Source organism: Rattus norvegicus, chromosome 9, assembly GCF_021556685.1.
Source record: "Rattus norvegicus strain SHRSP/BbbUtx chromosome 9, alternate assembly SHRSP_T2T, whole genome shotgun sequence".
In the NCBI taxonomy this organism is placed as follows: Eukaryota; Metazoa; Chordata; class Mammalia; order Rodentia; family Muridae; genus Rattus; species Rattus norvegicus.
Window position 1 is genome coordinate 4,761,999 of NC_141542.1, and position 13,992 is coordinate 4,775,990.

A 13,992-nucleotide genomic window follows, 5' to 3' on the forward strand; every position below is an offset into this window, starting at 1 on the left:
GAAAGCTGCAACAAAATCCCGGCCCCAGACTAAAAGAACTGGTCTGTTTGTGTAGCTGCCTGGAACCAGGTGGAAGCTGAGGATCATGGCAGGCAACAGGGAGGGTGAGCTCAGTCCAGAGTAAAAGCTGTAGGGAACAGCTCCTGATGCTTGAGTTAGGGATGGCCTTAGTGAAGGGAAAGTTCACAGCTGCTCAGTCTACTGAGACTAACAAATGCGCTGCAGTCTGTCCCCATTAATCTCTCTCTCTGCAAATGGAGTCCACCTCCCTGGCAGTGAGAATGCAGATACTCTCTGCTGTGACAACCAAAAACCTACTGCAGCCTGGAATTGAAAGCTCCCAATATGAGCAGGGCTGCAGCCAGCTCTCAGGACAAAGAAACACTGCTCGGGGTAGCGGCATGGAACCTGTCTATACCATCATGCTGCATAAGCTGCCCTGGGGCCACTTCAGAGCACCTCTCCTATTCCTATTCCTATGAGGCAGATACAACACATATACATATGCACAGGCAGGTGTGCACAGACACACACACAAACACAGACACAAACACAGACACACACACACACACACACACACACACACACACACACACACACACACACACCCTAATGAAAACAATACTAAAAAGAAGAGAAATTTTCTGAGCCTTTAACAAAATCCTAATTCCCTGACTCAGCAAACCAAATCCTATATGCTTAAAGGGGAAGTTAAAATTTATTGGGAAGGGTGCTCTGTATTCAGAAAATAAGGTTCAAACAGCATCTGTCTTCAAACTAAACAACAGAGCTGCAGGGGAACTCAAGTCCATCCACTACCAGAAGCCGCATTTCCTACCTTGAGCTGGTACTAGAAGGTCTCAGTCCCATGTCAACAGCTGCCCAGAGTAAGCCCACAGCTGCTGGATAAACCTCCGGGACACCAGTGTTTCCTCTGAACATAAATAATAACAATTACATGTTTCTATGCTTCACACAGCTCACCAAACATTCTTTTTCAAGGGCTAGACTTTCCCACACATGAACCTGTACACATGAACACACAAATATTTTTTTAAACAAAATTTAAAAGTATTTTTCTCCTCTAAGACTTAAAAGCTTCCAGTTGGACAATCTCCCCCTGAATGTCTTTTTCATAAACATTCTAGCATTTAAATGTCAGCATTGACTACATTTGGCAGCTGATTAAATACCACAGATCATGTCCCTCCTGGGTTATGCTGTTACCCTCAGTTCCCAGTGACTGGTTCCATTTCAGGCTTTTCTGAGCTCTTAAACAGCCACGCACAACCTTTGACACTGTGACACATTGTCATCTACAAAGTTCATGCTTCAAGAACCATAACCGAGTTGCAAAAGAAAACTCTCTGAAGGTTTTAGATCAGTTTACGGTTTTGTGCTGGGCCATAGCCTGCTCCTCAGGTTTCAGACAACTGTACATAGACCCACTTTCCAATAACTGTGTGCTCTTTCTGGGCCAGGAAAATACAACCCCCAACAAAAGGCCACTCAGAAACACATCTGTAACACAAAATCCCTTTGAGGAATCTTTTGATTCGTGCCTTTAAATTTCTTTAGATAGAAAGAACTCACACTGAATATTTTAGGAGATTGTTAGAAGAATTTGAAAGTTCTAGAACGTTTAAAAGAAACCCATGCCTTTGGCTTTACAAAAACAAATGCTCATCAAACTTCATCAAGCAGAAAAGGAGCCAGGAGGCAAAAGCTTTTTAATGAGACTTTCTGTTTTCAGTTTCTCTGTTTTCCAGCTGTTCACTCTTCCCCCCACCACCACCCTGCCATCCTCCAGTTTGCTATGTTTTTAAATCCTCTAAAGATTAGTAATGATGGCTGTAATTGTCTTCTAAGGAACAGACTAATGCAGGCACTCAAAACATAACATATACTAACAACAAATCCTGGCAATACGTTTATAAATGAAAATCAGAGACTTGAGGGTGAAATAAGTTGCCTTAGCATGGCCAAGATTCAAACTTGACAACAACGGTCCAAACCCTAACTATTACTCTATACTCTGTTAAACACAAAGTGCTTTCTTCCCTCCTGAACTATTTCTCCAAACAACTCCTGAACCTGCAGAAAATGTCCCAGCAGAACCAGAAGGTCCTCTTTGCTAGGTTAATGTTTTTGTCAAAACACTGACAGAAAAACTGTGAAGTTGAAATGCTGTGGAGAGAGGTGTGACCTCTGACACTTCCTCCTGGCAGAGATCTTTGAGCAGGGAGAGGAGGAGATAGGTGTGGGGGAGCATGAATCTAGGACCAGTTTCCCAGTCCATCAGGGTGGATGAAGAGTTGTTCCCTCTGGGCATTCCCCTGCCTTCTTCCTGCTACCTGTAGTGCTAGTGAGTCACAGAACCAGGATAAGGTGGTTCAGGGGAGGTGAAGGCCACAGCTGTGGGGACAAGAACCAGAACTAATAGCAGTCACGGGTGTCTATACCATGTTCTCTCCCTAAGGCACTTTAGCATGTTTGCCTAAGCCTGCACAGCTAACTACCACAGTCAAAGCTAAATGGCTCTACCCTCCAACCTGCAATGCCTATGAAGCCTCGACATGGCTCACCTTCTCTGAACTTGCAAACCGAAATTTTTCATTACACTTGGGAGGAGAGCTGGCTGTATAATCCAGGCTGGCCTAGAATTCTCTATATGGCCCAGGCTACTCTTGAACCTAGACAGTCTTTCTGTCTCAGCCTGCCCCAGTCTGTCCCAGCCTGCCCCAGCCTGCCCTAGTCTGCCCCAGCCTGTCCCAGCCTGCCCCAGCCTGCCTGGTTACAGGGATGGGCCCAGGTGAATGACCATGTCTAGTTTGTCAACTCTACTATATTTTCTTTAAACAAAACCTCAAATGCCCAGTTTTTCAATGCACTTGCCTTGAGCTTTAGAACTCACATGGTCCTTCAGTCCTACCACATACTTCCTTCCACTCAGGGGTGGCATGTGACCAGACTCGGGGTAATTAGGAAGGATTTCTCCTTCCAAAGGAGCGACGGGAACATCTGGCTCTGAAGGCACTGGCCGTGCCTCTGGATAGGACTGGTGTTTCTGTTCCCAAGGTCTTTCCTGCCTGGAGTTAGTAAAGCTGCATCTGCCTGTGGAGGAGCTGGGGTTCTGGTGCCCATTGGATCCAAAAGCAATGCTGGGTCCTTGAAATCCAGGACCTCTATCTCTCCCACAGGTGGTCCCGTTTGATTTGATGGACCAAAGAAGCCAATTCTGTTTCCCGGTAGGATGGCCAGTTACCAGGTGCTGGGTGTGGCAAAGGAGAAGCATGATCAGAATCTGGAGACGTGGTGCCAACATCCACAAAGCTCGGATGAGCCTTTGATTTGAAAGACACATCAATACATCGATTCTGCTGTGGCCTTCCAGGGCCTCCCCTGGTTCAATTGGTGGGTATTCTACATCCTCTCCATTCTCATTTTGATAATTGAAACTGTCCTCAGTACAGATCTCCAGGGCTGCAGCATGGTTGAAAGAGTGCTCCAGCACTGAGGAGCAGGCTGTGGAATGGTCACCTCTGACCATGGCTGGCCAGACATTGTTCAGGTCCAGCCTGCTGCTGATGTGAAAAGCCCACGCCCCAGGAATCCCCAGGTTGCTTAGTCTAAGAACAGAGGAAAGAGTGGATTGTAACCAGTCCATTCATCCTCCTTCAGAATTTATTTTGAAATCAAAAGACTTTAACGATCAAAGTCAAACTTTCCATGCTATGTCAAACAGAAGCAAAGCTTCTAAGTAACTGAGATAAATACCATACAGGAACTTTGTTATAAGCTGCCTTTTGTCTGGCATTGTGTATGGAACACTAAGCCACCAGGTTACATGTCTGCTCCAGAAGCCCAAATCAAATATTCTGTCAAAAACCTGGCTGTCTTGAGAGCAAACATGGAATGCAAGAATATTTTATGCTTTCTTGACGTGAATGAAAACTTAAATCAGACTCAAGCTTACTTAAGCTTAAAATTCCTAAAACACTTAAGTAGTACTGATTTCTACAAGCCGTGCCTACACCAGTGCTTATCAGTCTTCACTGTGTTCTGCAAGATAGGGGTGGTAGCTGTGCTAGATCTTAGTGAGGAAAAAGTTGGTTTTGAGAGGTTAGCTAATCTTCAGATCATACAGCCAAAAGTTGGCAAAGCCAGGGCAAGAATTTCATACTAACAAGAAACTTTGTCTTCCAAACATCTCTGTGTACTCTGATTCACATGGACTAATGTATTAATGACAGAGGATGATAGATCTATCAGTACTTTTTAATGACCAAGTCTAAAACAATTTTTGAGCAAAAGTTCAACATGGGTAAGATACAAATGTATTAATCAAAATGAGGCTCAGTATTTGGGAACAGATCTTCATTTTCTCTGTAGAGTAGACCATGAACCCCTCTTAGTTCCCAAGAATCTCTGTTCTCAGAGGAATCTCACCAGATAGTCCCAGCTATCCTGAAACTCGAGATCTTCTGCTGGGATGTGGCACTACTCTTGCCAGCTCAGTCACCTACTATCTCAGTGTCAATGGTACGCTTGCTGTGAAGAGGACAGCCATGTGTAAGGTGACTCCTAACCCTAAGAGAAAGCTCGGGTTCAGAAGGCTCTGGAAGGATGAAGGAATGCCCATTCAGAGCCTGCCCCACATGTGGCCCATATATATACACCCACCGAACTAGATAAGATGGATGAAACAAAGAAGTGCAGGCTGACAGGAACTGGATGTAGATCTCTCCTGAGAGACATAGCCAGAATATGGCAAATGCATAGGTGAATGCCAGCAGCAAACCACTGAACCGAGAACGGGACCACCCCATTGAAGGAATCAGAGAAAGGACTGAAAGAGCTTGAAGGGGCTTGAGACCCCATATGAACAACAATGCCAACCAACCAGAGCTTCAGGTGACTAAGTCACTACCCAAAGACTGACCCTGGGCTCCAACTGCATAAGTAACAATGAATAGCCTAGTAAGGGCACCAGTGGAAGGGGAAGCCCTTCATCCTGCCAAGACTGAACCTCCAGTGAACGAGATTGTTGGGGGGAGGGCGGTAATGGGGGGAGGATGGGGAGGGTAACACCCATATAGAGTGGGAGGGGAAAGGTGTTAGGGGGATGTTGGCCTGGAAACCAGGAAAGGGAATAACAATTGAAATGTAAATAAAAAATACCCAATTTAATAAAGATGGAGAAAAAAATGACTCTGGAAAACGGGACCTAGCCAATGATATCAATCCTGTGTCTGCACAAAATACCAAAGCTCAAATTATCCCAGACTATGTAATTTCCTCAAAAGTCAACAATCAAGAATAAGAGGGAATGGCTAAAAAGAAGTATTAAGATTCACTGAATCATATAATGAGATCTTTGTTCACTGGCGCAAGTATTCATCATTCTAGTCTAGGTTTCTACTGCAATAATGAAGAGAGTTGAGGTTTTCTTCAGTTCTCTATCTCTCTCTCATTCTGTGCACTGTCCACTAGCCACTACCTGTACCCAAGTGTATTCATGATACTCTGCTGTACTGGCTGGATTTCGTCACCCTGATGCAGACCTGAGAAGAGATTGCCTCAATCACACAGGCCTGAAGGCAAGTCTGGGGGAGGGGCGTTTTCTTGGTTAATGATTGGTGGGAGGAAGAGCAGTTCACTATGGGTGATACCACCCTAGGGTACCAACTCTGTTTGTGTAAGAAATCAGGCTGAGTAAGACAGAGGAACCAAGCCAATAATAATGTTCTTCCATGGCTTCTGCTCCAGTTCCTACCTCCTTCTAGGTTCCTGTCTTGATTTAGTTCCTGCCTTGGCTCCCCTAATGCTCTGTGTGACCCAAGACAGTAAACCAAATAAATCCTCTCCTCCCCAAGTCAGCCATGCATCCATCCATCCATCCATGCATCCAACATCCATGCATCCAGCAAGACATGCATCCATCCATTTATGCCTCCACCCATTGCCTACTGCAGGCAACACTCAGTCAGGAAGCAGCTGATCAAAAGGCTTCCTTACTGATCTCACAGCCAAACTCCCTTTCCGCTTCAATCTCTTTACAACACGAGTTATCTTGTCACATTGCAGATGAAGAAAGAGACCCAGGGGCTTGCTTAAGGTCGGGCAATGATTAATGGTGGAAGCCAGCCGGACCCAACGGTGCATCCCCTGCAATAGACAGTCATCTGAACTCTACCAAACAAGCCATTCCAGGACACCTCCTCTGACCCAATCTCCCTTCCCTGGCTCAGCTCCACTAAGCCCTCTACACAGTGTTTAAGGGTCCCCACTCCTACTAAGTGCTTTGATGCTGTCTGTGTCCATATTTCCCTGCACTAAGAAAATCCTAACCAGCAAGCACTGCCTCCTGGGGGTCGAGGACTGTGATTCCCTGTGGAACCCCTTCCATCCTTCCGCATCCACTATGTTGGTTTTCCAGTATGTATTTGGCTCCTGTTGGTTGTCTGGTTTGGCTTTGGCCTCCACTCACTAACACATCTGAATATTAATTCATCGGGGTTGGGTACCCGCTAAACCACATTATGTTTGATGCTGCAGTCAGGACAGAGCCAAAAAACTATGCCCCAAGAGCCTGAATTATAGGAGAGAGAAACAGCCAGGACTGGAATTTTAGGAGAGTGACTGGGGACAGGCATGGTGGCAGAGGCCACAGAAAAAGGAGAGTGTCCAGGACATCAGAGTGGGGTAGGGTAGCATCACAGTGGCAGCCAATGAATGAAGATAAACACTGTGGGAGCCAAAGCAGACCTAGATGAGAGTTGGAGTCTGAATTAACACCAGGGTGACTGTGGAATTACTCCCTGATATTTCATTTACCGAGTTTCAAAGGGACCTTTTCTGCCATTACCACCTTCTTCCACCAAAGAATTAGTTAAGGGATGCTCCACTGGCTTAGACTCTGTAGTTGGCTTCTCTCACTAGATCATATATGTTTTACAATTTAATAGGGAACTGGGGAGACATTTCTCTTACAAATACTCGCTTTATAAAGAAGGTGGATGATAAGAAGGAAAAGAAATCACTTATTGGTATCATTACCTCTTCATTTTGCTAAACAAGACAAACTGACACAGCAAGAACCTCAAAACTGAATACAAGGAACGAATGTGTCCTTGTGCTTTTTTCTGCCTTGTTCTAGAACATCTCAAATGTTACTTTTACCTTTCTGACACGTAATGCTAAAGTACAGCTTTGAGGTTTGGGTAATAAGACAAAGAAATGCAGATATTAATATGGTTTCAAGAAAAAAAAATTCTGTAGCTCCTCTGTATTCTCTAAATGGAAGAGTCTGCTTACCTTCCTTGTTTTTCAAAAAAAAGTTCATGAATTCAGTCCCCACATTCTACATTTGTTGCAGCTGTGGTCCTCAAGTAGTCATTAGTGGGGCTTGACCCTCCCCAGAAAGTCAAAATCTCTAAGTTTCCAACTCAGGTACACGAAGAACATGCGTCATCCATCATCAGTCAGGGTAGGGCCAGAGGCTGCCAAAGCTTTATTTCACTCACAACAAAGTTCAAGTAGGAGATAAAAAGCTGAACTAATAATCCCATCCTTAAATAACCAACTGTGGAGGCTCCTGGTATGGTGGCCACAATCAACTTCACAAGATAAGGGAGAACCAAGGTTCTAAATTTACAGAAATTCCATATGATAAGGGCTGTCTACATATGGAGATCAGAAGGCAGTGGGGAGGAGGTCTGGGAAGAAGTGAGGAGGCTGTGATGGGAGAGCCTGACTTTTAACCTGGAGATCTGCACATGTACTGCCGTATTTGCTCTATGTCTTTTCTGTGTCACCTTTTGGCGAAGCACTCACTTCAGATGGCAAGTTTTTAATTTCTTCATCCCCACTAAAAGAGGCAAATAACAGAGGAGAAAACAACAAAAACTTCCTTTTAATATAGTTTATGATCCCAAAGTACATTCCGGAAGAGTTGAGGTGCTTGAAATCTGCCACACATGAACCCCTTGTCAGGGCTACAGACTTCCACACAGAATCGCTAAGAGGCCACTTCATAGGCTCTGAAGAGCCCCTCCTTAGAGACACCCTCTGTCTGACACTTTTCCAAAGGGAAAGGCCCTCACATTCCCAGAGATAAGTTTTCCAAGAGTCCTCCACACCGGTTCTGAAAGTAAGCCCTCAGTTGCACTGCCAAAACCTGTACAAGAGTCATGGCCTCCCAACCTCCCCAAAGAGAAAGAGAGAGTGCCAGCTAGGACAGGAGCTCTCCACAGGGTGCGGAGCAGTACAAAGAGGATCAGGTCAGAGTTGCCCAGCTGCAAGGTCTCCAGTTTCCTGTTCAGACAGAAAACCAGAAGGCTTCTCAAACATACCATCCAACAAGGGTAAAACATCAACCAGCAGAATGACATCTTTACAACAAGGGATCTGTCTATTCAGCCTTACCAAAATGATAACAAAATAAGAAATGAGGTGATTCCTTCCCGGGGGACATAGTTCAATGCTCAGTCTTCCTTAAGGACACATTCTCTGGAGGTGTAAGGCCACTGATTCTGGCCTCTGATGTTTGGTGTGAACACCAACCACCACTTTGTATGTTAGTTTTTCCCCATTCCCATGGGGACACTGATGTGCTTGGGGTGTTCCAAATTCACCCCTGTACTGCAGAGTTAAGAGAATGCCTAATGCTTTCACGATGGCATAGTGTATCCTCCTTCATATGTAGTCTTCAAGGACACCTAAGCAGTTTTCTTCAACCCATTTTCATATATCTAGTTATTCTCTATCCTCTCTGTCTTCACTGACATGTGGTAAATTACACACGTACTGTTTCTGTGGACTCTAGCTCCATAAATTAAAAGCTCCAGCTAAATCCAAAGTTCTTGATCAACAACTGTCACCTCTGCACCAACTCAACACCCGCCATTCCATGTTAAAGCATCAAGGGACCAGCTGTGATGCATACTATTAGCTGTCAATCTGACGCTATCTACAACCATCCAGGAAACAGTCACCAGGCATGTCTCTGATAAAGTATCTTGATAAGATTAATGAAGGAGGGAAGGCCCACCCTAAATATAGACACCACCATTCCCTGGACTCAGGCTTGCACTGCATACAAAGAAGAAGGAAAGCTTAGAAACAACACCCATCTTTCTCTGCTTCCTGGCTCCAGACTAGGGCAAGCTCTCCTACCACTCACACTCAGTTCCCATTCCTGTGGTCCTTCCAACCCAAATGAAATTCCTCATCAACAAAAACCTTCGACATACTATCTAACTCAGTTCTAGATAACACCCTCCTCCCCAGTGAGAACACAACAGCCTTCCCCTGACACCAAAAACACACAGAGCAACAACGACGACAACAACAACAACAACAACAACCACAACAACAGCAACAACAACAAAAAACGGTACCCATCATTACCCAGATCTTCCGGCCATAACCTCTTTGCTCTATGAAGTGACAGTTTAAGAAATCTCAGATTAACTAAATGAACAAACACTTTATTTGTTCATTTTTGTAATGCAGTTGCACCATGCCATTCTTGCATGCCGGGTAGAACACTCTGTCACACCCAATGTGAACATCCTGGAGGGACTGAAGGGAGCAGAAACATTTCACACTGTAAAGATATTATTCCTCTGATGTCATTTCCAGTGACTAATATTAATATTACTATAACAGATGTAAGAAAACTATGTAGAGATCACAGAATCATCCAGGCAAAGGAGATTCTTGTGTGCCAAAATCTACCTCAAAAATAAAAAAAAAAAAATCTATCAAAGCAAGAGTTCAATCCCAGGGTCTTCAAAGTATTCAGAAGAGCCTTCCACAGGAGTAATTGAAAACACATCTTGTGCTCAAAACTTCAGCGAATGGAACAAGTCCTGAAGCCCATTCAGCCTATGGCAATATCTGAAGAACAATATGGATGTTTGGAAAAGTTAAAAAACAAGAAAGCTACAGAATTTTCCCCACCAAATTCCCCTAGAAAAAGATAAGAAAAACAAAGGGGAAAAAACCCAAAACAGTAATTTGGAAAACCCTCCATTTAAAAAGTACTTATAGAGAGGGACAAAGAAGGCTCGAAAGGTAAATAAGTCCCTTGCCTTGAAATCCGAGTTCAGTTCCAGGAACCCATGTAAAAGGAGAGAACTGGTACCGGGAGGATCTCCTCCCAATCTCTGCATGTGCACCCCGCTACATGCACACATAAATCATACACAACCACATACCATACATGTCCTACACACATACCATACACACACCCCACATATATATCATGCACACACAAGTGGCCTCAATGCAGTATGCACATACCATACAAACACCACACACTCACACACAACATGCACAAACCATATGCATATAAACACACCATACAGACACACACAAGCACACACATCATGCACATACACACATCATACACACATACCACACACAGACACACACGTCACACACACATTCATACACATATACAACCACACACATCATGCACATACACACATCATACACATAAACCATACACAGACACACACATCACACACACACACATATACAAACACACACATAATGCACAAATGCAGACATACATGCACATCATGAACATGCAGACACAATTTCATATACAGCATAAACATATTATTTACATACACACACCATACATAGACATACATATTCACATGTAGCACGTAAACATATACATACACATACATGCACACACAGAGAGAGAATAAAATGAAATAAAACAACCAAGTCCTTACATAAAGGAGTTCTACCACAAGATCATTACATGGCAGGAACAACACATCGCCTTGGTTAATTCTCATGACAACCCTAAAAAGTCAGCACTACCATGTCAATCTACAGCTTAGAAAATGAAGACTGAGGGCTTATGTCTTCCAAGACCACTGCTGCAAGTGTTTTCTGCCTTGTTCCTGACTTCACAAGTACATGGAAGGTGTAATGAAAGAATTACTGTGCCTATGGGTGTTGCTCATTCATGAAGGACTTACTTAACTAACCTTCATGAGGACTTGTGTTCAAGTCCCAGAACTGCAAAGTTGAAGGAAGAGCTGGGAATATGGTTCAGTGTGAGGAGTTGCTATTCAAGCATAAGCACCTGAGTTTGATCCCTAGAAGACACACTGAACAAAAACAGTCATGGTGTCTGTCAGTCCCAGATCTGTAGTCCCATAGAAAGGAAGGCAGCTCCGGGAGCCTCATCACCCAGCAATCAATCCTAGCTTAGCTGCTGAGTACTGGGTTAGAGGGAGGTGTGCCTGAAAATGATGTGAAAGGGAGCTGGACAGAGTGCTCAGCAGGTTAAAGGCACTTACCTCCGAAGCCTGATGACCAGAGCTCAATTCCCAGACCCCATCAAGGGGGATTAGCAGAGAGCTGACTCTGAAGTTGTGCTGTGACTACCACAGTGTCAAAGCATGCACACATACGCAGAACAAATAAATAATTTTTAAAAGGTGGATAGTGCCTAAGGAATGACACTCAAAGTTCTTCTCTGGTCTGCACACACATGCATCTCCACACAAATGTGAGCCATGCATGAATGTCTGTGTGTGCCTGCACATGCGCACACATGCGCAGGCACACACAGAGACACAGGTACCGCATGCACGGACACCAAAAGGAAACTGTCAAAGACTGTTTCTAATGAAATGTTGCTAATGAAATGAGAATCCTAAGTAGTAAACTCATCTCTCTGGGGCTGTAACCTTCACGTCAAATAAACACTAAAACACTTGGGACCCACCGCAGCCTCAAGACCCCGGAGCCCCAGTGCAAATGCTTCTTGCTCTAATTTTTTTTGTTTGTTTGTTTTGTTGCAAGAGGCTAGCTAATTCAGCTGAATTTTCCTTGGGAGCAGCAGAACAGTAATTTCATAGTGAGGTTATCATCAGAAGCATCCTTCACAGCAACTTCACTCCAATTCACTTCCTTTGAATATGGCTCCAAGAACTGTCCTAGCACCAAAGCCACAATGAACACTAAAACGCTAACCTTATTTATTAGATGTCTTCAGAAAAAGTGCAGCAATTGTTACTGTAATTACTTATATGATTCATGTACAGAAAATGGATCTTGCATGAAAAGTGTAAGAAAGGGGAAAAATATGTCTTCTAAGGTGACTTTGCCTCACTTAAGGCAGATTTGGAAATTATTTTCTCTTCTGTGATATAAACAGTAATTACTGTACTTATCCTGTGGGACTGTGTCGAGAAGACAGTATAAAACACTCCTGAAAGAAGGTAAGGAGAGGGGGGCAGAGGGATGGCTCCCTGGTTGAGACCATTGGCTCTTCTTCCAGAGGACCCATGTTCATTCCCCAGCACTCACATGACAGCTCACAACTGTAGGTACTCCGGTCCAGGGTATTCCATGGGCACTGCATGCAACTGTGTGTAGGCATATGACCCATGTGCATAAACACAATTTTAAAAACTTAAAGAGAAGTCTGATGATGTGAATAAATAGACTATTTAACAGTTGTCTAAGTAGTTTGCCCTTCGACCCTTACTAACTAAGGTCACCAGAAAAACTGTGGCTCAGCTAGTAGAGTGCCTGGTCAGCCTGCACTCTCGGTTCAGTTCCCATCAAATGGGTAGGGTGTGATGCTGCACACCCACTATCTCAGCACAGGTCAGTCAGGTCAAAAGGATCAGAGATTCAAGATCATCCTCCATTATGAGGTTTGAGGCCAACCTGAGATGCATGGGGGTAGGGGGGGGATCAAAAGAAAAACAAAAGGAACAACATAAAAGTCAGACTCCCCCACTTCAAATCGTTCAAGGCTGCCTACTTCCAGGAACCAATTGCAGTCCTCAGAGGGGACAACGTCTCTACCCTTGAGTGCTCCTGCATCAGATCCCAACACCCTGCTCTTCTGAAAGACATTGTGCCTGCCATGCCCCTTGTACATTAACCTCCAGCGCACAGGCTGATACATGCTCTGCCTTCTATCCTGGAGAAACTGCTTGCTCACTGAAACCTACCCAAATGGAATCCCTGAATCAAGATGGGTTAGGAGGAAGCTCTAGCTGGAGAGTCTACCATATTACCACAACAAAAGGATGGTGTTCCTACTAAATGTGAGAAGCCATTCAGAGTAAGAGCATTCCTTTTAGAGTCTATGTCTTTTTCAGTGCCGATATAAGGAAAATGTGCAAATGTGGGAGCCGTATTGGATTTGGGCCTGGTTGCTTTATCACTGCTTGGCCTTAGTCTTAGATTGTAGGATCAAAAGCCTCTCCCTGTTATTTATGGCACAAGAAGTTTACATTCACGGAATGTTGTCAGCAGGTACAAGACCCTTCTGGGTCTCCAGCAAGGTTTGACCCCTGCTGAACCCTGCCCTTACATGTGGAACCCTTTTGTTCCCAACTGGCAGTCTGGCCAGGTACTTCTCACCTGAGTCTGAATTAGGCTGGCCTTCCTGGTTATTTCCCTAATTTATTCAGGCCACATAGCCGGTCCTTTGTTACCAAAGTCTCAGCCAGGGTTCCCCACTGTGCTTGACAGATACCCGCTAAATGCTGTACTTGGGATATATAGTTGGTCAATAAAGAAACCAGAAGCTCTCTTTCTCTTCTGGCTTGACACGAATAACCTGTGTGTGTGTGTTTCTTTCATCCCACAGGCTTTCGCCCGATTCTCGGTACCGTGTCGGTGCAGGCGCCGACATGTAAAAGTAGTTTCTGAATTAACAAATATCGACTATGTTCAGATAGAGATTATATATGATATATATGACTCTCTGCATATATAACCCTAACCCTAACCCCTTACTCCTAACCCTAAACCCTAGCTCCTAACCCTAACCCTGTGACATAGATTTTTTTTAACATTACAGGAGAAGCTGGGAAGGCAGCACACCTTATGAGGTGCTTGCTGTGCATGCATGAAGTCCTGATTTGAATGGCAGCACCCAGAACAAAAGCAGGTCTTGGCAGCACACTTGTAATCTCGGCCCTGGAGTGAAAAACAAGC